This window comes from Carcharodon carcharias, chromosome 23 (genome assembly GCF_017639515.1).
Source record: "Carcharodon carcharias isolate sCarCar2 chromosome 23, sCarCar2.pri, whole genome shotgun sequence".
Taxonomy (NCBI): domain Eukaryota; kingdom Metazoa; phylum Chordata; class Chondrichthyes; order Lamniformes; family Lamnidae; genus Carcharodon; species Carcharodon carcharias.
The window spans coordinates 4997067-5004509 of NC_054489.1; positions in this window are offsets into that span (position 1 = coordinate 4997067).

The following is a 7443-nucleotide window of genomic DNA, read 5'->3' on the forward strand; positions in this document are numbered from 1 at the left end:
ATCTTTTTCATCCCGAGAGAGCAGGTTTAACCACCAAAAGTGCAGCATTCCCTTAGTATGGATATTTTAGGTCTCTGAAATGTGATAATGGAATAAAAATGCAGAGGGCATACATTCAAGTAGCCAGATATGAAATTGAATTCAATAAATCCAGTAATTTGTGAGTTTGTACCTGAAAAAAAGACCATTAAAGCCACTGGATTAGTTTTAAAATCCAGCGGATTCACTGGAACCGACTAACCCTGCCCAACCTGGTGCTTTCTTCAAATTCATTACTGGGATGGGGCAGCACAATCAAGATCAGCATCTAAGCCCACAGCTAGGTTCTCTTGAGAAGGTGATAATGTAGTCTGTGTGTCCTACATGTGACTCCCTTATCACAATATGTGGTTGTCTCTCCATGCCTGCAGAAAGCTGCAGCTGAGGGATTTGGGGTTCCTCGTGCATGAATCACAAAAAAGCTAACATACAAGTTCAGCAGGTAATAGGGAAGGCAAATGGAATGTTGGCCTTTATTTCAAAGGGAATGGAGTATAAAAATAGTGAAGTCTTGCTAAAACTATACAAAGCACTAGTTAGACCACACCTAGAATACTATGAACAGTTTTGGTCGCCTTATCCAAGGAAAGATATGCTGACTTTGGAGGCAGGCCAAGGAAGGTTCACTGGGTTGATCTCAGGTATGGGGAGATTTTCTGATGAGAAGAGGTCGAGTAGGTTGGGCCTGTACTCATTGGAGTTTAGAAGAATGGGAGGCAACCTTATTGAAACATATAAGATTCTTAGGGGACTTGACCGGGTAGATGCTGAGAGGTTGTTTCCCCTTGTGGGAGAGTCTAGGAGCAGAGTGCATAATCTCAGTGTAGGGGGTCGCCCATTTAAGACAGAGAAGAGGAGGAATTTCTTCTCTCAGTGGGTAGTGTATCTGTGGAATTCTTTACCGCAAGGGGCTGTAGAGGCTGGGTCGTTAAGTATGTTCAAGGCTGAGATAGACAGATTTTTAATCAGTAAGGGAATCAAGGGTTATGGTGAAAAGGCAGGAAAGTGGAGTTGAGGATTATCAGATCAGCCATGATCTCATTGAATGGCAGAGCAGACTCGATGAGCCGAATGGTCTACTTCTGCTCATATATCTTATGGTTATGGTCTTAAGGCCTTTGAAATTACTTGGGAAAGGCAGTCTTCCCCATAACCCAAGGACAAATACATCTAAAAAATGTTTTGGATGGTGGGAGGTGAAAGAGAGGTTCTGGCAAAGGTACTGGGAAGACTCCCACTGTTCTTCAAATGGGACTCGAATTGCCAATCAACTGACTCTGGAGCAAGGGTTATATAAATTGTAGCACAAAAGGAGTCCATACTAGTGATAGCGTTTCGGCATTAAGCCAAGGGATCAGAAATAGTGCAGTAAATCAGAGAGTGTGGGAGTGAGCAGGGTCATTGGGAGTTGAGGGTTCTGAAAAATAATCTAAGCTTTCTAAAGATTGCACCTGTTCTCCAAGCCCCTCCCTGCAAATATTTCAAGAGCACCCCCATCTTCCACCAACCATATTATTTTTCCTCCATCACTGTGCTGCCTCAAAATGTACTCCCAATTTTACACCCCACACCCAGCCCCACTCCACACATCACCTCTGACTTTCTCCTGAGGCACTGCTCCTGTCCTCAGGGACCAGTCACCTTCCAACACTTTGCAAGATCAGTTCAGGTGAAAGAGTTGCCATTCAGTCTGATCTCATCCCCCCAGAATATCAGTCCTTTGTTTCCCCATTGCAGCACCCAGTGTTCTTTGTTAAATCAGTGCCCAGTGTTCTTGGCAAATCTGGTCCAGCTGTTTAGGTGTAATGAGATACTTGCCAATATCTGTTGTGAACTATCCCTTCACATATGTAACCATTGACCTGATGTCCTGCTGCATCTTGTTAATATTTACCTTGATAACAGCTTCTCTTTTCAAAGCCGAAGGTTCCTAGTTTAACACATCATTATTCCAGTTTACTCACGCGGCGGTCCAGTCCTGCTGCTTCCCCTGCACTGTCTGCAAAGTCACTCAAGGTCTTCAATCAAGTCCCTGATATCCTTGGGAACAGCAGGCTATTCCACCATCAGCCAACCTTGACCCTATCCTCACTCCTGTGTCCATGCACCTGAGGTTTCCATTGGACAGAGATCAGCAGTGGGAGCTCTGGTTGGGATCTCTCCTCTCTAATCCAGGGGTGCTGTGGCAAGTCATATAATCCTCATAGAATTGAATAGTTTCCAAGGTGACGAACATGAACGAAGCCTTCTGCGGAACAGTCAGTATTTTAATTCAAATTCAGACTGGTTCTTAATCCCAGTGTGATGAGTCCCCATTACTCAACACTAGGATCCCGAACACTCAGCTTCAAATACTTCCCTGAACTCATTACAACCTATCTCTGCAATATTCAGGCATCGCCATCTCTCCTCCAAGTCAGAAGATTGTGGGTTTACCTTGGGACATTTTGCTACCTTAAAGGTGCTATCTAAATGCAAATTGTTGTTGCTCAAAGTCCCACATGAGCACAGAATCTGGCTGACACTTCCAGTGCTGCATTGTCAGATATGCCATCTTTCAGTTGAGCCATTAAACCAAGGCTATAACTGCAATTAGATGCAAAGGATCTCATGCCCCGATACAAACAATACCAGAGGATTCTACCCAGTGCCCTTGACCAATATTAATCTTTCAACCATGTCCAGAAGGCTGCATTGCATTGCCACTGCCAGGTTTCGGGACATCTGCTCGGGGTTGGAGAGGAACTACCAGTGGGAGGGGGAGGACCCAGTGGGCATGGTCCATGTAGGTACCAACAAAATAGGAAGGACAAAGAAGGAGGTTCTGCAAAGTCACTGTGATGAGCTTGGAACCAAATAAGCAGAGCCTCAAAAAATATAATCTCTGGATTACTACCTCAACTACATACAAATTGACATAGCACAATTCAGATTAGGGAGATGAATGCATGGCTCAGGGCTGGTGTGGGACAAGTAGGTTATGGTTTGTGGGGCACTGGCACCAGTACTGGGGAAAGTGGGATCTGTACCATTGGGACAGTCTTCACCTGAACCAAACTGGGACCGGTGTTCTTGTGAGCTGTCAAACTAGGGAAGTAGACAGAGTTTTAGACTAAGTGGTGGGGGCAAGGGTACAAATTTGGTAAGAAGTGGTAAATCAAAGAGTAGAGACAAGGCAAAAGAGGAAGGCATTATTATGGGAAATGAAAAGCAGACTGTGATAGGAAGGGACAGAGGGTACAAATCTAACAGTAAGTCAACAGGTGAGACTAGAAGTTGTAAAAAGAATAAAAGGATAAAACTAAAGGCTCTGTATCTGAATGCACAAAGCATTCAAAACAAAACAGATGAACTGAGAGTGCACATAGAAATAAATAAGTATGATTTGATAGCCATTACAGAGACATGACTGCAGGGAGACGTGGATTGGCACCTGAATATTGAAGGATACAGGACATTTAGAAAGGACAGGAAGTGAGGAAAAGGTGGAGGGGTGGCTCTGTTAGTTAATGATGGTATTAGCACAATAGAGACGGATGACCTAAGTTCAGGAAACCAGGATGTGGAAACGGTTTGGGTAGAGCTAAGAAATGGTAAAGGCAAGAAGTCACTTGTGGGAGTTGTGTATAGGCCCCCTAATAGTAACCACATGGTAGGGTGGAGCATAATGGAAGAAATAATGGGAGCTTGTCAGAAAGGCATGGCGATAATCATAGGAAATTTTAATCGACATATAGACTGAAAAAGTCAGGCAGGCAAAGATAGTCTAGATGAGGAGTACATAGAATGTTTTCAGGATAGTTTCTTAGAACAGCAAATTCTGGAGGCAACCAGAGAGCAGGCTGTACTAGACCTGATATAGAGCAACAAGATGGGGTTAATTAATGATCTCATAGTGAAGGCACCCCTTGGTAGCAGTGACCATAATATGATTGAATTTTACATTCAGTTTGAGGGAGAGAGGAGTGTGTCTGAGACCATGTTTTTAAACTTAAGTAACAGCAGTTATGAGGGCATGACAGCAGAGTTGGCTAAAGATAATTGGCAAACTAGGTTAAGGGATAGGTCAATAGAGGTGCAGATGTAACCATTTAAGGGGATATTTCAGAATAGATACATTCCAAAGAGTAAGAAAAAGTCCAGGGGAGGACACACCATGCATGGTTAACTAGAAAGGTTAAAGATAATATCAAACTTAAAGAAAAAGTATATAATTGTGCAAAAACTGGTAGAAGGTCAGAAGATTGGACAGAATATTAGGAACAACTAAGAATGACTAAAAGATTAATAAGGAGGGAAAATTAGAGTGCGAGAGAAAACTGGCCAGAAATATAAAAACAGATAAAGTTTCTATAAATATTTTTTAAAAGAGAGTTAACAAAGTGAGCATTGGTCCTATAGAAAGTGAGCCTGGAGAATTGGTAATGGAAAACAAGGAGATGGCAGATGAATTGAACAGATATTTTGCATCAGTCTTCACTATAGAGAATACAAATAACATCCAGGAAGCAGCTATAAATCAGGAAATGGAAGGGAGGAAGGAACTCAGGAAAATTACAATCACCAGAGAAGTGGTACTGAGTAAATTGTTGGAGCTGCAGGCTGACAAGAGCCTGGGTCCTGATGGACTTCATCCTAGGATCTTAAAAGAAGTGGCTAGTGAGATAGTTGATGCATTGGCTTTAACTTTCCAGAACAGAAAGATCCCATTAGATTAGAAGATAGAAAATGTAACTACAGGCCAGTTAGCTTAATACCTGTCAGGGAGAAAATCTTAGAAGCTATTATTAAAGAAGTTATAGCAGAGCGCTTGGATAAGTTCAAGGCAATTGGGCAGATTCAACATGGTTTTGTGAAAGGGAAATCATGCTTAACCAACTTATTGGAATTCTTTGAGGAAGTAACATGTGCTGTGAATAAAGGGGAACCTGTGGATCTACTGTACTTAGATCTCCAGAAGGCATTTGATAAAGTGCTACATCAGAGGTTATTGTGTAAAATAAAAGCTCATGGTATACAGCGTAACATATTGACATAGCTGGAAGATTGGCTGGCTAACAGGAAGCAGAGAGTGGGCATAAATGGGTTTTTTTCAGGTTGGCAAGATGTAACAAGCGTTGTGCCACAGGGGTCAGAGCTGAGATCTCAACTGTTTACAATTTATATAAACAACTTGGATGAAGGGATGGATGGGTTGGTTGCCAAATATGATGGTGACAAAAAGATAGATAGGAAGGTAAGTTGTGAAGAGAACATAATGAGGCTACAAAAAGATATAGATAGATTAGGTGAGTGAGCAAAGATCTGGCAAATGGAGTATAATATGGGAAAATGTGAAATTGTCCATTTTGGCAGGAAGAATAAAAGAGAAGCATATTATCTGACTGGTGAGAAATTGCAAAGCTGTAAGATGCAGAGGGATCTGGGTGTTCTAGTGCATGAATTGCAAAAGGCTAGTATGCAGGTGCAGCAAGTAATTAAGAAAGCTAATAGAATGTTATCATTTATTGTGAGGGGAATTGAATAAAAAAGTAGGGAGGTTATGCTTCAGTTATACAGATCACTAGTGAGACCACATCTGATGTACTGTACACAGTATTAGTCATCTTATTTAAGGGAAGATGTAAATGCGTTAGCAGTTCAGAGAAAGCTTACCAGGCCAATTTCTGGAATGGGTGGGTTGTCTTGTGAAAGGTTGGACAGGCCGGGCTTGTATATCTGCTGGAGTTTAGAAGAGTAAGAGGCGACTTGATTAAAATCTTTAATGGCCTGAGGGGTCTTGACAGGGTGGATGTGGGGAGGATGTTTCCCCTTGTGGGAAAATCTAGAACTAGGGTCACTGTTTAAAAATAAGGGGTCGTCTATTTAAAACGGAGATGAGATTAAATCATTTCTGTCTAAAGGTCCTGAAAAGGTGTTGGAAGCAGTCTTTGAATATTTTTAAGGCAGAGCTGGATAGATTCTTGGTAAGCAATAAGTTATCAGAATTAGGCGAGATGCAGATTTGAGGTTACTATCAGGTCAGCCATGATCTTATTGAATGGCAGAGCAGGTGTGAGGGGCTCAATGGCTGACTCCTGCTCCTTCTTCATATGTTCATATGATTTGGAATAACATTTTGTACGAAACAACAGACAGAAGGTGATAAAAGCAAAATACTGCAGATGCTGGAAATCTGAAACAAAAACAAAAATTGCTGGAAAAACTCTGCAGGTCTGACAGCATCTGTGGAGAGGAAGACAGAGTTAACGTTTCGAGTCCATATGACTTGAGGGTGGTTCAAAGTGATTAAATGGGAATTATAACTGTTTAAATGATTGAGTCTGTCTTTGGAATGTACAGTCTAACAATAAGAGCAGGAAAAGGATGAATGATAAAAGCAAAAAACTACGGATGCTGGAAATCCAAAACAAAAACAAAAACAAAAATAAAAATACAAAAATAAAAATACCTGGAAAAACTCAGATCTGAAAGCATCTGCGTAGATGTGGCTATTGATTGTGTATTGATGGTCTATTGATGTAACCGTGAATGGTATATTGATCATACTGATTGTATTATAAATGGTGCAAGTTAATTGCTTTTCCAAGTATGGGAGGAGAAGTCCTGGATACCAGAGCTGGAGAGGGATATAAAAGGCTCCAGAACACAGGTGCACAGGTCCACAGAAGAAAGAAGATCAAAAAGAGAAGAAAAAAAGCAGAATAAAGAAGTCAGAGCAAGACCAGAACAAGCATTGACCTGTGACCAAGCTGCCCCAGAAAGTAAAGGCCACATGTGACTCGTAAACTCTTGTCTTCTTGTTAAGTATTGCTTTGTTACTTAATAAATCCTCTTACTTTTGGTATAACAAATTTACTATCTGCCAGCTTTTTGTCTTGTCAAGAACCTGAATAAAGGTTCAAGTAATTTACAGCAGCATAAAAATGGGCACAGTCGGATAGGACAAGACTCACAACATCACTAATAAAAAAGATTCTCTGGTCATTATCTGGACATTGCTGTTTGTGAGAGCTTGCTGTGTGAAAATTGGCCGCCATTTTTCACACATTAAAAAAAGTGACTCACTGCAATCTCACTTCATTGGCTGAAAAGCACTTTGGGGTGTCCTGAAGTTGTGGAGTTGCTGCAGAAATGCAGAGATCTTAGAATGTATTTATGTAGCGACTTTAGCAAGAGAAACCAAAGTTGTATCTGCGAAAAATGACCAAGAAGCACCACCTCTTGGAGGTGAGAAGAAAATCATGAAAAGGGGGAAAATGACAAATATGTACAAAGGTTATAAGAAATTTCAATGAGAACCAGGGAATAAAGGATTTGAGTATTCAGCATTATTTTAAAATTTAAATTGAAATACATCTGACCAGCTGGTCTTTCCCCTGACAGAATTCACTCACAAACAAA